Here is a 16,902-nt window from a genome sequence, read left to right on the forward strand (position 1 = left end):
TTTAATATTCCCTGTAGGTGGATGGTCTGCTGGGGCTGGAAGCATAGAAGCACCAGTGAGCTGCGGCTGGTTTCTAAATTTTGCGGCTGGAGGTTGTTGTCACTGTTGTTTTAATTCATAAAGGGTAGTTATTTTATTAGCTTGCCAAGCTCCCTCAACGTTTTCTTAGAGAACTCTTGAGATCTTGCCCCCATCCCTGAATTATCTCTCTATCCCCATTGCCAATATACAACTCAGGCATACTGTGTTTCCCCGAAAATAAGACCTACCCCGAATATAAGCCCCAGTTAAGATCATCAGCCAGATGTTATGACGATGTTCCAGAAGAAGCTGACATGACTGTATTTGAATAAATGTAGATTGTTGTACATGAAAAAATAAGACATTCCCTGAAAATACGCCCTAATGCTTCTTTTGGAGCAAAAATTAATATAAGACCCGGTCTTATTTTCAGGGAAACACGATAATAGGCTCAAAGTCTTTCTCTTAAATGTCTTTCTTCTGCTTATTACTGAGTTTGTGTTAACCAGGTGGTCTTGTCAGTTATTCTTGGATCAGACTGTGTGCTTTGTTGTGCCAGGATTGAATGGGCATGCCTCTGAAAGAAGAGCCCCAGTCTGGATAACTTTCTTGGGCCCACACTCAGCACTGGGCCATCCAAAGTCTATGCTGCTCCTTCAGTCACTTAGTCAGTCATTCCAAAACTATGTGTCAAATACCGACTTTATGTCAGGCCTTAAACATGCAGAGATAAACAAGACAGAGTCTGGGACAGCACAGAATTGGGTGGGGGGAGATTTAGAAATAAATAATTACCTTACAGTGTGTATGGAACAGAGAATGACTAATTCTGTCAAGGAGGAGGATACAAAGGAACAGGTTGTAGAAGGAAGATTGGGAGTTCACAGGAGGATTTGCAGGCAGAGGGAACAGCAAGTGCAAAGGCAGATGGTCCCTTTGTTCAGGACCCAGTGAATGATGGTGGTGTGGCCAGGAAGTAAGGAGAGGAGAGGCAGGAGATGCTGCTGGAAAGACAGGTTGGGGCCGGATTTGGAAGGCTGTGCTTTTCTTAGAGGTAACAAGGACTCATGTGATGTTAGAAAGAAGGCCGACAACTTACTTTGACCGTGTTTCTGGGTGTTTGAAAGTCTGGCCTGCTTTCTGTCTCCTTGGGAGGGTTCTGGTACCCCCGCTCCACTTCCAATTTAATTATTGTAATTGTAACAGTAATGATAAAATAATTTGGGCTGCTCACTTCAGATTTTATACCTGATCTTTGATTTCAGCTTTGAATAAAGTATGAGTCGCCTCACGCTCAATTATTCGATCTTATCCCATTTTTCTGTCAAGGTATAACTTCTAAATATGCTCCGATTTCATGGAGCCTTATGTTTTTTTATTGTGTAGATTTTCAAACATTCACGGAAGTAGGAAGGAATAGTGTAATGAATTTCTCTGTAGCTATCAAGCATTTTAGCAACTGTCAATTCACCAGTGATCTTTTTTCTTCTGCACCACCCTTTCCCCCCCCACCCCACCGCACACTGGATTGTTTTGAAGCAAATTCCAGACATTATATAATTTCATTTGTAAATACTTTTTGTATGTATCTTTATAAGTACTTTTTAGGTTCCTTTGATTGGATCAGGACCTAAAAAAGACCACATTTTGCATTTGGTTCTGTCTTTTAAGCTTCATTTCATCCACAGTAATTCCCCATACTATTTATTTATTGAAGAAACTAGGTGATTTGTTTGAAGAATTCCCCATTCTTGGATGCCTGGTGCTGGGGTATGACTGCTAACAGGTATGGGTTTTTTGGGGGGTAATGGTAATGTTCTGGAATTAGACAGTAGCAACCATTGTACAACACTGAATATGTTAAAAACTATTGTATACTTTAAAACAGAGACATTATGTTATATGAATTGTATTTCAATTTTAAAAATCAAATCTAGGAAATTAGAGAGAACCAACAATTATGTGTCTCTTGATATGTTGTAATAGCAAGTACATAGCATCACTTAAAAAGTGAACCTGAATCTAATCAAGCCTCTAGAGTCACAACCAGTATATAGGAAATTCATGGAACAGAGTAAGGACATATTAAACAATATTACAGGGGAGGGGGAAACAATGCAATCTAATCAGAACAATGCAAAGCTAATCAGAATAAGCTACTCCAAAAACAGAACTAAGCCAACAGCTTACTTTCTTTCAACAGGCAAATATAAATATGTGCACTCTAGAATGCACATTGTTTTAGTCACTAAGAAATTCAAATGGGATCTTGGAGAATGTAGGCCAATCCAGGACGTGGTAAAGATGAGCTGAGATGCTGTGCAGCTGATTCAGGTTCCTGGTGCTGTATCTCTTGGCCACTAGCTGAATCTTGCCATGGGGGAAGATTTTAGCTAATACCGAGTGGAGATGCGGAAAGCACTAAATTGACTTAGGGGATGAGCGCAGAAACCAAAAGGCAGGAAAGTACTAAACATTGCTGAGCGCGTCCACCCCAGAAAGGCCTTAACCTTCCAGGAGCTCTAAACTGGCACCACCACCAGTGCTCATATGGCTGACTTTATCCTCCATGTTCCATTTGGCACAGCAAGTGGCTGTGTCTCCACCACATATGATAGTGATGCAGCCCCTGAAAGTGGCTTTCACCACCTTGTCCATGAGGGCTTTGGTCCCTTGGGCAAAAGCTTCCCATTCAAATACACCCACAGGTCCATTCCATACAATATGCTTAGCCCTGGCAACAGCCTCAGAATACTTCTTGCTGCTCTCAGGAGCTGTGCCCTCTTTAAAACAAAAAACAAAAAACAAAACAAAACAAAAGGAAAGAACTTACACAGTCCAAGCCCATCCAGCCAGCAGGTATGCCTGAGGCCACAGTGGCTTGGCCAGTCTTGGCATTCTCATCAAACTTGTCAGCAGTGACAAAGTCAACAGGCAAGGTAATTTTCACACCATTCTTCTCAGCTGGGACATCAAGTCTTTGACCATCTTTCTCCCTCTTCATCAAACAGAGACGTGCCAATCTCCATGTTGTTGAGCACCTTGAGGAAGGTAAAAGCCGTTCCACCACCAATAATCATCTCATTGACTTCGTCTAGCATATTATTGATCAATTGGATCTTGTCTGCAACTTTAGCTCCGCCCAGCATGGCCACAAAGGGTCGCTCAGGGCTCTCCAAGGCCTTGGCAAAGTAGTTCAGCTCCTTCTTCATCAAAAAACCTCCAGCTTTCTGTGGCAGACTGACTCCCACCGTGGAGCTGTGGGCCCGGTGAGCAGTGTCAAAAGTGTCATTGATATATACATCGCCTAGCTTGGAAAGTGAAGTTCGGAAGCCTTCTATTTTAGCTGGCTCGGCTTTAACCTTGTTCCCAGAAGCATTTTTCCCTTCCCTTCTTCCTCCACATGAAAGCGAAGTTTCTCCAGCAGGATGACAGACCCAGCAGCTGGGTCAGCACACGCTTTCTCCACTTCAGGGCCCACACAGTCCTTCAAGAAAAAAAACATCCCTATCCAGCAGAGATTTATGTTCTATAGCAACTGGCTCCAAGGAGTACTTGTCAGGCATGGGGACGCCATCAGGCCGGACTAGGTGACTCATAAGAACAACTGACTTGGCTCCATTGTCCAAGCAGAATTTGATGCTTGGAATGGCAGCCTTGATCCTCTGGTTGTTTGTTATCTGGTTGTTCTTCATAGGAACACTGAAGTCCCACGTTATGAACACATAACGACCCACTTTCCCTTCACATTCAGTTTGTCCAGAGTTGGCTTGTTAGAGAGCGACATCTTGATAACATAGCAACAGCAAGAGGCCTGGGGCTCACACAGCGGCGGAGACGAAGGCTGACTTAAATTCCCTTCAATCTTTCACCCAGTGGTTTTAGGAATCTCCAATGATCGCTGATCCTTATCTAATTCCATTATCTCATTAGAGGTTACCAAGTGATAGTTTCGTAATTCTATCATTTCATTTGCATTTGTTAGCCAGGATTTGTCTATAAAGAACTTACACTAGGGTGGCTGTTAGCTCAGTTGGTGTTGCTACTAACACCAAGGTTGCCAGTTTGATCCCCGCATGGGCCACTTTGAGCTGTGCCCTCTTTAAAACAAAAAACAAAACAAAACAAAAGGAAAGAACTTACACTAAATCTTTGGGGGGAAAAAAGGCAGGATAAGTACTTGACTGTTTTATTTCATTTATCAAATAATGACATTTTTTACTTTTCTGTATGGAACCCTAATAAATTCTGGGTCTCTACATGGTCAAGGTGCTACCTAGAGTTGCAAATAATGAATTATGGTCCTAGAACCAGAAAATAAAAAGTATTCCAATCTCTACTTCATAAAAGTAGAGATCCATATAATGGATCCATATAAAAGTAGGGAATCCATATAATGTCCCACAGCAATACTTCATAAAATTCCTCTTACCTTTACTTTCTAACCAGTCTTTTTTCCTTCTTCCTCCCTAACATAGTTCTTTATTACATAGATCAATTTGGCCTCTCTGCCCAAGTCTTTCTGTTCCCAGCCTCTTAAGCTCTACATCTCATTCTGTCTCTCTAACCAGCACCCTTTTGCCCCCATTCTGGTTCTACATTACAAAAGATCCAGAACTGTGAAGGCAAAGACCAAACTCTCTAAACTGGAAAGTAGGGTTGGATTCTGAGCGGGAAATCTTTTGGTGGATGGGTAAGAGGAGAGAAAAAAAGGGAGGAACACTCCCATTAATCTTATTTCCATCACATGTATTTTCTACAATGAACATGCCTTAGATATGGTGGAATAAAAAATAGAAAGTTTTAAGAATAAAAGCAATGGTAGGGAAGGAAATGAACATTATTCTTTTCCACTCTTCAGTTCTTCCTCTCTAAGACAGACTAGCTGCTGCGTAGATCCTTGACTCGCTGTTCCAGGGAAAGTGAAGTGAAATCTTCCCACTGACTCAGGATTCCAAGTATTTCCCACCCCCACAGCCCTGCCTCGGGGGGGTGGAAGTGGTGGAGTCTGCTTCTGTAACAGCGTAGAGGAGCCGCTGGGAAAGGCCAGTGGGAGCCTGCCTGGCTAGAGAAGCTGCCGCTGCCTGGTCTCTCTGGTTGAAATCTCTGGGCAATCCATCCTCTTTTCCAAGAAGTGAGCACCTCCCCGGGTCTTATGGAAACCTCCTGCAGATGGTTCAATATATATATATTTCCATCTCTTAGGGAAATCTCAAGGCATGGGGAGGGTAGTGAAGCCCTCTCAAGGTTTCCTCCCGCCTTGGGAGTATGCACTGGAGACAGCCAGCACCGCAAGACACAGGGCCCCATGTTACCCAGGCTCATCTGTCCAGGCCCCAGAAATACTCTGATGGCAAATCTGGACTAAATCAAGTGAACACTCCTGGCCAGGTGGTCACTTGTGTGACACGCATTAGGGAAATATAGGTGTGAGCAGATTTCTGTGGTCTCGGCCTATGTGAGCAGGAGCCCTGGAGGAGAAACATTGGTGGCATCCAGGCAAAGTTGTCAAGCACATGACTCTGGAGTCACAGAGGAACTCTAATCCCTCTGCCACTTACCTTACTTTGTGATCACAAGCAAGTTCCCTACTTCTCTGAGCCTCAGTTTTTACCTGTAGAAAATGGACACGATGGTTCCATCCCATTGGCTTGTGGTGAGGATTAAATGAGATACGTCTATAGAATGCCAGGTCCACTCACATTTATTGGGAGCTATTCTTACTGAGGAGCTCACACACCTCCGTTTTCTTATCTCTAAAGCAGGGATAGCAGTAGGATCTACCTGAGGGAGGAGATTAAAACAAATAATAAAAGAAGTGTGGTTGACATCTGTAAGTAAATATTCACTACTAATACTATTAACATCTCACCTGTTTTGCTTGAGGTCACAACCTGTTAGTGACCTCTTCCTGCTGCTTTCTTCCTCACCCTGCTCCAGTTTCCAGGATATGACAATTCTCATCTCTTTGGACAGAAGACCCTCAGAAAGAAGAATGACACCCAGAAAAGAGCACACAGGGCAAGGAGATGGAGATCCAGGGACTCTCTCCTGCCTGAGACCTGCCTTTCCCTTCCACTGCACTCCAACCCAGGGCTTTCCTACTGGTGTCTCTCTCCCTGGCAAAGCTCTGGCCCAAGGGTTCATTTTAGTGACTTGTACAATTTCCAGAGGATCAGTATTAATCTTCCCCACCCACAACATGAGTGGCAGCTCGAAGCCAAGTGCTTCCCAGCCAAGGCAAGAAATGAAAGTTTCCCTTTTTTCCTCGGTATGTCTCTCCCCCTCCCTTTTGCGGGGGAGCTGAATGTGCTCTCTCTGGAGGGACTGAGGGAAGCCGGAGCTGGCTCTAATGCAATTTTGCCTACATGAAGCTGGCAGCTGGGAACCACTTTCCCTCAGCTTGCCCTCTGCCGGGGAAACTCCATGACTGAGACGAGGCAGCTGGCAAGGGGAAGCCTCAGGTTTGGGGACGCTGCTGCTGCTGCTGTTGCTGCAGTGCCACTCAGGGCCACACAAGACCCCACAGGACCCCATTGTCATGGAGACTGATGCCAAGGAGCTCCTACAAAGTCAGTGCCTTGGGACCTGGGAGCAAAGATTTCTTTCTCAGTAACACAGTAGCAAGTACAAAGGACCTAGTAGAAAGACTATGGAATTGAGAATCTGAAGACCTGGGTTCCAATCCCGATGCCACCACTACATGTGATTTTGGGTCACATTGTTTAAGGTCTTTGCCCAAATTTTAGTTTCCCCATTTGTACAATGAGTGTTCTACTACCTCTCTCATAGAACTGTGGGAAAAATTAGTTGAAATAATGTTTGGGAAACTGGATCATGAATGATGGTTAATAAATATTCATTTACTCCATAGAAGGACTGAGGAAAAGGGGTATCACTGGATTCTGGAGGCTTTATGGTTTATCAGCTTCTTCAGAATTAAGCACCAGTGTTAGGGCATTTGTTGGGTGCCCAGTTTTAGTGAAGATGTGTGTTTATCACTCACCGTGAGATCATGAGAAGCTCCCTAAATATCCTGGGCCTCCGAACTGGTTTCTCTGGGTGGCCGAGGAGCAACACGTAGGACAGAACGAACCTGTTCCTCAGAGATCCGATCAACATCTCCTTTAAGCCTTTTGCTGCCCTCCATGAACCAGTCCTGCTTTTGTGCCACCAGCATGGCATCCCCATTCTGGGGGAGGCCAGAATGACACAGCTACATGTTACCTTGTAATCTACAGTGGGGGGAAGGAGCTATGTCCCTGCTGGAATTGAAAAGCATCCTTGAGGGCTGCAACTTATACAGGCAAGGTTACCATGCCAACGACAGCCTCCTTGTCCAACAAGGATGAAAGGAAACAAGGCCGTGGGTGACACACATCTATTGTGTGTGTCCACAAATTTGCCTGGAAACTCTTCGGGGCTGCTAACTGCAGCTCAGCAGGATGGGGCTGTAACTGAGAGTCAGAAAGATTCAGATTAGATTTAAGTGGGACTGCAGGACAGGCAGAATTGATGAGGGCAGGGCAGGGCCAACAAGGGAGGATTGGGAAATGTTTTTCTGAGATTGATACCCATCTCTTGTTGAAATGTGTGGGTGTGGTACTGCAGCAGGCGTGGGAGGGGATGGTGTCCTAGATACCAGGTTCTGGCTGTGATGGGAACTTCAACTTCCTCCAGGTTCTTTTTGACCCTGCCAGATATTTCAGGTCACCTATGCTGTGGGGCAGGTAGGTAGAGAAGAACAGCAGGCAGGGAGGGCAGGCCATTGGGGTTGGTGGCTGAACTGAGGAAGGGGAGCGTCAGAGCCACACACATACATACACGTCTGGTAAAAGCACCGAATCTTGGCCTCAAGAGATGCCAACGAAGGGACCGTATCCCCCAAGGGGACAGGCTTCCAGGAAGAATGGCCAAGTACTCAAGCCTCTCGTCTCCTTTTCTCCACACCCACTTGGGAAAGTGCAGAAAGAAGAAAGAACCGAGGAACTGACATTAATTAAGCACCTCTTCTGAATCCGTCCGCTCCTATTTGAGCCCTTCAAGCACTTTACACACACACACACACACACACACACACACACACACACACACATTTTATTTGATTATCACAACCCAGCAAATCAGGAATTATTATCCCTGATCAGGAAAGTGAGATTCAGAGAAAGTAAGTATCTTTCCCAGCATCAACCATCTGAGAAGGGGAGAAGCTGTGATTGGAGTTCCCTCAGTCTAAACCCCACAGCCTGCAAGGAAAAACTGTAGACTTCAAGGTTGCCCTATTTTCTTCTGGAAACATCTCTTCTGAATCCGTCCGCTCCTATTTGAGCCCTTCAAGCACTTTACACAGACACACACACACACACACACACACACACACATTTTATTTGATTATCACAACCCAGCAAATCAGGAATTATTATCCCTGATCAGGAAAGTGAGATTCAGAGAAAGTAAGTATCTTTCCCAGCATCAACCATCTGAGAAGCGGAGAAGCTGTGATTGGAGTTCCCTCAGTCTAAACCCCACAGCCTGCAAGGAAAAACTGTAGACTTCAAGGTTGCCCTATTTTCTTCTGGAAACATCTCTTCTGAATCCGTCCGCTCCTGTTTGAGCCCTTCATCCGGCTGGGAAGAGATTAATGGGACACACACAGCAGGTGACTGGGAGAACTATCCTCCCCTCCCCCCTTAAGATTGTTAAAATGACGGCGCTGTCACTGTGAGCCATGCCCTCTCCAAGAGGTGGTTAACGGGCATCCTCTCATTTTACCCTCTAGGCATCTCGGAAGAGGAAGCTGAGGCTCAGAGACGAAAGCGTTTTACCCAAGGTCACAGCGCGTGGCGGAGCTGGGAATCCACCTCGGCTGGGTCGGGCGTCCAAGCCGGGTTGGATCCCCCGCCGCGCGGCCCGCGGGAGCCCCCGAGTCCTGTGGCTCCGGCACAGAGGACACCGAGGGCGCAGGCCGGGGGTCGGGCTACAAGGCTCGGGGTGGGGCCGCGGGCCGCCGCTGGGCAGGGGCCCCGCAGGCCGGGTCGCGGGGTGGGGGTGGCGCGCTGCGGCTCCGGCCCGCGGCGGCGGAAACGGCCTCCTTCCCGGGCGGGATCCCCGCCCCCGGCCCGCCCCCGCCCGCCCCTCGCCATGTAAGGCGCTTCCTCCCCGGGCCCTACAAGGCACTTCCTCCCGTCCCGAGGCCCATACAAGGCGCTTCCTTCCCGGCCCGTCTGGCAGGCGGCCCGCGGGCGGCTGTGGGCGGGAGCCCGGCCCTCCGGGTCCGCCCGCGCCCGGGACCCAGCGGCCAGGGGACCCACAGCCAAGGAGGGGGCGGCCGGCGGGACTGAGAACGCGCGGCCTGGCCCCATCGCGGCCCGGGGCTGGCTGAGGTAAACGTGGGACAGACAGGCTTGGGAGTCCCATGTTGGCACGGGGCCTTCTTCCATCCCCGGAAGGCCGAGGTCCCCGCAGTCCCCACGGATTTCACATTTTGCGCCACTTCACTCTCCCAGTGTTGAGCACAGCACACCTTACTGGAGATCCTTCCGCGGCTCCCAGCTCAGGGCCTGAAGCCCAAATTCCTACGCATGATGTTAGGGCCTACCGCTCCTCGCCTTACTGCTCCTCCCCTTGCAGTTTGCAAGTGGGTCTTTGGTTTGTGTCCCTTCCTCCTTGCTGTTTCTTGCTTCTCCTTGCCTTTACTCAAGCTGTGCTCTGCCTGGAATGCTCTTCCCACACCATTCTGGTAGAACTGCTTCATGCTTTATTTGGTTTAGACATCTGGCCATCTGAAATTCCTTCCCACTCCCACTCCATAGACCTGTTATGCATTTAACACAGTATTATACATCGTTTCTTTATTGAGACTGCACTTTGATCTTACTCATCTCTGCATTCCTGGTGCCTAGCTCAGTGAGTTACATCTGAGCAAGAGGAATGAGGGAAAAGGACCCTGTTTTCAGGCCAGCCACAATGCTGATCTGGACCGCGGCACCTTGGATGGAGGACCTACCAACTCCACTTGCTAGGCCCCCCGTGGTCTGGAGGTTCGTGAGCTCCAGAAACCGACGTGAAGTTTGACTCTGTAGGGAAAGTTGAAAGGATGGGGTCGGGGGAGGCAGAGCTGGGGCAGAGGTCTGGAGCAGTGTACCCTGGGTGCCCCCACCACCCAGAATGGCTCCCCTCGCTCAGCCTGACAACTCTGGTTTATCCACTGCGTGAACTGGCAAGCCTCTACAGGCCCTCTTTACAGCGCCTCCAGGGGCTTGAACCTGGCCCAGCCACGTGTGACTACCGGAATGTTTCTGCCAGGAGATGATCAAAGGTCAGAGAGAGCGACCAAATCTCAGCAGAGTTCCCAACCCTCTACCCCCCAGCTCTTTCAGAAGTGCAACATGTCATCAGTACAGGCTTTCTGCTGGGCCAACCTGTGAGCCCTAGATTGTTCGGCCTCAGGTGAGGAAGGGAACGAAAAGCTCGGAGCTTGGGACAGAGTTGGGAAATATGCCAGGGAAGGGGCTTCTAGTGCCAAGCAGCCTCTGGGCTTGATCCAGAATAAATCACTCAGGCTCCTCTGGCCAGGCTTGTGTGTACACACACACACCCTTTGTTGGTCTCCTTGGCCCCAGGTCGGCTGAGTACCCATAAGTTGGGGGCATAGATGATCTCTGAGATCCAGAACTGAAAGTTTAGGGGTTAAAATTTGGGGAAAAACCAAAACAAAAAACTGGGTCTCAGGGCCTGGTCTGCACATTCAGGGCCTAAGATGCCTCTGGCCTTGTTTTCCCACCTAAGGCTACATGCCCCCATCAGCCTCCTCTTCCCAGCTACCATCTAGGATTGTGGGTATTGTAGTCCAGAGACCAGCTCTCTCTGCTGCTGGTTCCTGCTCTCCCCCCTTTACCCCCCTGTCAGCCACCACCACCTTCTGCTTCAGGCTGAGAGGGCAACACTGGGTGAGAAGGCGGTGCTTGCTCCTTGCAGGACTGGGAGATCCCCAGCTGGAAACCAGCAAGCTATTTATAGGCGAGCCTAGCAGAGGGGGAAGTCCTTAGAGGAGCTGGTTAGCTTCAGCAGTCTCCTCTCCAGCCACAGAGTTTGCAGACCTCGGCTGGGCCTTGTGTTCTCTTCTCTGTGAGAGGGCTTTGAGCCTCAGAAAGGCCTATGAAGCAGTAGGGATTCTGGGAGGCTCCCTGCCTGGGAAGAATCAGATATTCCAGTGGCCCTGGGGCCCAGCTTTTGGGCCTATATGGTGGGGATATTTGGAACCTGGGAATTGATAAGCAGAGACTGCAAAAAAAGTCTGTGTGACACAATATAACAATCGCCTGGCATTTCTATGCATTTTTCTTCTCAACCAAATTACATGCTCTTTAAGGACAGGAATCAGACCTCTTGCCAGTGGTACCAACCTCATCTTCATGCTGTAACAAGTGATCTTGCCCAAAGGAAAACTCCCAACCCAAGACTGGGTTGGTTGTGACTTGTTCCCCCACCCACCCAATCCTCTGTCCAGTGCCCTGTGCCTTTCCCATCAAAGCATCGCATCTTTGCTTGACTGGGTCCCCCACTAGATTGGGCCTTGTGTCTGCCTTGTTGACTACTATGTCCCCATTGCCTAACACAATAAACAATTGTTGAATGAAGGAGAATATACCTACAATAGCAAATACTGTTTGTGGAGTATTTGATACATACTTCATTGTCACATTTCATCACAGTGTTTTACAGACTGGAAAATAGCTTTTGCTGTTTCCGTATCTTTCACCAAGACTTTGATAAGCGGTAGGGAGCTGTGATAGGAGTTGGTGTCTGAATTCAGAGCAGTGCTTAGGCTGTCGTCCTGCTAGCACCCAGGAAGCACCTCTGGCTCAGAAAACAATTCCAGGTTCTCAGCAAGGCCTTGAGCCTCAGCCCCTCCTGTGCCTGCTGGTCTGTCTTCCAGCTTCTTTCACCACACTACCCCCCGGTTCTCTGAGCTCCTTCCACACTGTTCTCCAGTTACCTCAGCTGTACTCACCCTACCCCTCACATGTTCTCATACCTGGGATGTCCTTCCTCCTGTTTGCCTTAATGTCTCTGCTCCTTCATACACCAACCAGTGTCTTTAGAAAAGCTCTCTCTGGGCTCACTAGCCAGGTCAAATTTCTCTGCAGCAGACTCCCATGTGTGGCCTTCCCTCACGTGTTAATTGCAATAGGGATGTCACACTCATTGGCGTGACCCACTAGCCTGGGAGCCCACTGGGACAGTGTGTCTCTTTTGCTCCCGACTGTATGCTAGGGTCTAGCACAGTGTTTGGCTGTAGTAGGCACTTATTTTACATAACAAATGAAACAAAAACTTATTTACTTAACAAAACACCCTATTTTAAACTTGAAGAAACTGAAGGAGAAGTAACATGCCCGAGCTCACATCGCTAGTAAGTGGTGCTGTGGGGCCTGGACATCTGGCTAGTGTCTGTGTTAAATTAACTCCCTGCATTATGCTACCTGTCCACCTGTGAAATGCTTTTTGAAAGTAGAGAGGAAGGAAAGAAGGGAAGAAGAAAGGTATCTGAGAGACAAAGATACTCCCCCTCTTTTCACTCTTGGAAATGCAGAGTTGGAGATGAAGAATGAAAGATTACATTTCACCGAAAAAGATGTATGAAAGCTAATTAACACATGAAAAGATGTTCAGCATTAGTCATCTGGAAAATGCACATCAAAACCAAATGACACCAGCAGCAAACAGCCCAAAAAGGAAATTAAGGAAACAATTCCATTTACGATAGCATCCAAAAGAGTAAAATACCTAGGAATAAATTTAACAAAGGAACTAAAAGACTTGTACACAGAAAACTACAGAACATAGCTGAAAGAAATTAAAGACCTAAATAAATGGGAAGACATCCGTGTTTATGGATTGGAAGACTTAATATTGTTAAGATGGCACTACTACTGAAGCAGTCTACAGATTCAATGCAATCCTTATCAAAATTCCAATGGCCTTTTTTGCAGAAATGGAAAAGTTGATCCTCAAATTCATATGGAATTGCAAGGAGCCTTCCCAGTACCTCAATGTATTCACCAACCAACCGGAAGCTCTCTGAATCCCATTTAGGGATTTTTATGGAAGTGCCATTACTTAGGCGTTGATTAAATGGTCTTTGGTGATTAACTGAACTTCCAACCCTGAAATCATGCCTTTCTGGCAACCCATCCTGAAGGTATCTAGGAGTCCCCAACCACCAGTCAGCTCAGCATACAAGACACTATTACTGGAGATTCCGAGGGTTTTAGGAGCTCTGTCAGGAACTGGGTACAAAATCCATACACAGTTGACCCTTGAATAACAACCTGTGTATAGACTGGACCAGTGCAGTTCAAACCCACATTGTTCAAAGGTCAACTGTATCTTTGATCTGCCGATGGGGGGCTAATTATACACGGATTTTCAACTGTGCGGGTGTCAGCACCTCTAGTTTCATGCTCCTTTTCTGGTCTCTAGGCTTCCCTAGAAATGGGTTTGCCCTCTAGGTTTCCTTTGGGTGAGGGTGAGCCCAGGCAGGGAACTGCAGTAGAATGGAAGAGCTGGAAGTCTTGACAGGGAAACCTAGATGGGTCTAATTTGGAACCCCGGGGGCTGGAGAAGCAAGTTAATCTACATACTCAAGCCAAACCTGACTCACAGGGAAGTGACTTCAAAACAGCTTTCATAACCCAACCTGGATGTTGGCCACCTTTCTCCTCCCGACTTTGGCTTCAGGCTGCTCACGCTCTCTGATCCTCCCTTTTCGCATCCCTAACAAGGTGCTCATGTTGGTTCCGCTAATTTGCTGCTTGAGCATGATAGGTCATTCTGTTGCTCTCTGGGCTTCAGCTTTCTTATCTCTTTAAGGAGGGTATTGGGATGTACGGTCCCCTTCAGGTGCTAACATAATGATTCCTTAAGAAGTGAAAGTATGGAGCAACACAGCTATAAAAGGATGTGGCATAGACACTTCTCCTTTCTGAGAATGGGTCCTAGGCTCCCAGGTATAGCTCTTGCCTTCTTCCCATTGTCCCCCGAGTTGCTCGTTGAGCTAGGAGTAACCCCCCCTCTCGCCTCCCAGCCTTTGCTCTTGATACTGGCTCATCTCACCCAGCACCAGTCCAACTCCAAAGCCGATCTCATCTCTGAGGCATGTGACAGAACATGTGACAGCAGCTCTTCCTGGCCCTGCCTCGGCTGCTCTCCCTTCCAGCTTGGGCCCAACTCCCAGGCTCAGCCCCCTGGCTTATTCAATGTAGGGATTTCTCCTGAACTGCAAACTCTGTAGCAGAATTAACTCTTCTAAATGCTGACCTCTTAGTCAAACCCAAATTCTGAGTAAAAACCAAACTTGAATATTCAAGAATCAAACCCAAGTTGTTTTGAACACATTGTGAACCAGTTAGAACCTAAATGCTCATCACAATGTTTGTTCTATAATGGATATTCATGATGACCCTAAACTAGTAAAGACAGTTAAATGATGCTCTTATGTTTTTCTTTTGCATTTCGCCCCTTGATACTTCAATGTATATCTCCTAAGAAAAAGGGTATTCTCTTACATAGCCAGCGTACAGTTATCAAATTCAGATTTAACATCAATACCCAACTTTTATCTATAGTCCACATTCCAGTTTCGTTAATTGTCCTACTGACGAAGTATTTAAGAGCAGGAGCAGAAGCCCTAGTCTCTGAGAAATTCCATTACATGCGTACATCCTTCTCTGAAGAAGCTGGATAAATTAGAGGGATCCTGTGAATCCAAGGGAGTTCCTTTTATCGATCCTCCACTGTGGCTGTGGATGAGCTACGCTGACCAAAGTGTGTGTATTGGGTTAGTTCAGAACTTCTAGATAGGTGCCTTCCAGATGCAATCTGAGCCGTTGATTGTCTCTGAAACCACAAGAGTCGGTGAGGTGAGTCCACCTATCTTCTCAGCAGTACCATCAACTTGAGCGAGGAATGACCTGAATTTGCATTGGCTTTGGAACCAGAGACTTGTCTTTGTGCCCAAGATTTTGCCATTTAGTAGCTTATGAACTTGGATGGGCAGATATAAAACAGTATCTACCTCATTGTTTTTCTAAGGATTAAATGAGATAATAATGCACATGACATGCCCGGTGCATGGTAAGTATGTCGAGAAATATTAGTGGTTATTTTGTAGGTGGGTAGCTCAAAGCCCAGAATGAGACTCCTGGGCTCTCCTCTGTTCACTCATCCCTACTACCTTTGGTAGTTTGCCGTCTCCGCTTCTCCCACTGTAAAGGTAAGCTTGTCAGAACTGTCCGCAAGCCAATTTCTTCCACAGCCAGTATCCTTAACTCTAGCACCACCTCGTGGTTGGCCAGCGCAAATTCACCCTGGCCACTTCCGGAGGAATAAGGTTGGCAGTGGTGGGACCACCAGAGCAGCTCCCATTTCACATGCCTTTCTGCATTTAATCCTTACCATAATCATAATGGAATAGACATTGTCACAAGAAAATTGCTGCTCTGAGACATTAATTTGCCAAATCTCACTGGCAGAGGCAGTCACAAGTCAGGTGTCTTGCTCACCATGCTATCCTGATGGCATGGAAAGGCTCTCTAGATTCACACCCTTCCTTACACTGACAGGGAAAGAGAGAAAGGGACTTACCTGAAATCATAAGCCCAGATAACAACAGAGCTAGAACTAGAGCTGTTTGTCCAGAGCTGACTCTGCCCTGGGCTATTCACTGGGCCTCAAGATGACCCTGCCAAGCAATTTCAGACTACACCTGAAACAGTTCCCAGACAGGGTTTGGAGTTGATTAGCAGAGAATCCTAGGGATAAATTGTTTTCCCATGTTCCTGTTGTTCTGCCATGTCCTCAGTCAGTTTGTACCCAATGCTTCCACTCTCCTTGGCAGGTCAATTCCTATGTCCCTGGAGGCAGAGTCCCATCAGAGTGGAACTTGGCAGGTATGAGTCCCAGCAGGCTCTCACTCAAATTGGCAACAAGGGAGAAGCTGGCACAAGGCTGAAAATTCCACCCTGGCGCTCAGCCCTGAATCCACTGTGCCTGTCTGGGAGCATCATGGCATGAGAACTAGAACTGGAGAACAAAAGATGGCAAGTGTTGCAGGCCTAGACAGGCACGCACAACAGCCCACATATCCGGCAGCACTGTGCTATCTTCCAACTTTTGACTTCCAATAGCACGTAGGGATGCTTTAGGAGGAAATGCATGCACAAGCATGTCTGCCGCTCCCAGAAGGTGACTGGGTTTCATAAAGGCTATAGATCAGACGAGAAAAAGGGCGAAAGTATGCTGAGAAAGTAGTGACAGAGAAAGTGCCATTACGGGTCAGTTTTATTTAAAAAATTTTCTTAAATCTGGGAAAGCAAATCATACATCACCCTGGTTCTTCAACGAGGCTCCCTAAACTACCAACCACATAGGAGCTCCAAGCACCTTAGCCTTCGGAGAAAACAAATCCTCTTCTGTTCTTGACCTGGCCTAGCAGTGCTCCTACGGCGCCAATCTCTGACTTGCTCTTGGATGAGGTTATTTACTCTCCTACACAGTGCCAGGTATGCAGGATCAGGAAGAGTGGGAGGCTTAGGTTTTGCTCTTCCATTTAGACCATTCTACCGACTCAAAAGCAACTGATAGAGAATATCAATTTTGAAATCAGGCTTAGGATAAAATTTGGTTTGCTACCAAACCTCTTGGCTTGTTTCATCACCTGCAAAAAGGGGCACACCATCTGCCTCCATGGAATGTTGCGTTACATGGGATAACATACTTGCAATGCCCTAAAAAAAAAAAAAAAAAAGTGCAGGTTTCCGTTTGGCATGCATGTGGAATTGGGGAAGATACAAATTAGTTTGGCCCCAGCAACTTGAA

The 16,902-nt window shown here is 47.2% G+C and overlaps 1 pseudogene across 1 annotated transcript; it reads right to left on the reverse strand.

The window, feature by feature from the left end:
- Nucleotides 1-2,490: 2,490 nt before the first annotated feature.
- On the reverse strand, nucleotides 2,491-3,808 carry LOC308491573 (phosphoglycerate kinase 1-like; annotated as a pseudogene). Its single transcript has 2 exons — nucleotides 2,855-3,808; nucleotides 2,491-2,802 (listed from the first exon to the last, which is right to left on the reverse strand). The product of its transcript is annotated as a phosphoglycerate kinase 1-like (transcript).
- Between the last annotated feature and the right edge of the window lie 13,094 nt (nucleotides 3,809-16,902).

The sequence above is a fragment of the Rhinolophus hipposideros genome (genome assembly GCF_964194185.1).
Source record: "Rhinolophus hipposideros genome assembly, chromosome: 23".
Taxonomy (NCBI): Eukaryota; Metazoa; Chordata; class Mammalia; order Chiroptera; family Rhinolophidae; genus Rhinolophus; species Rhinolophus hipposideros.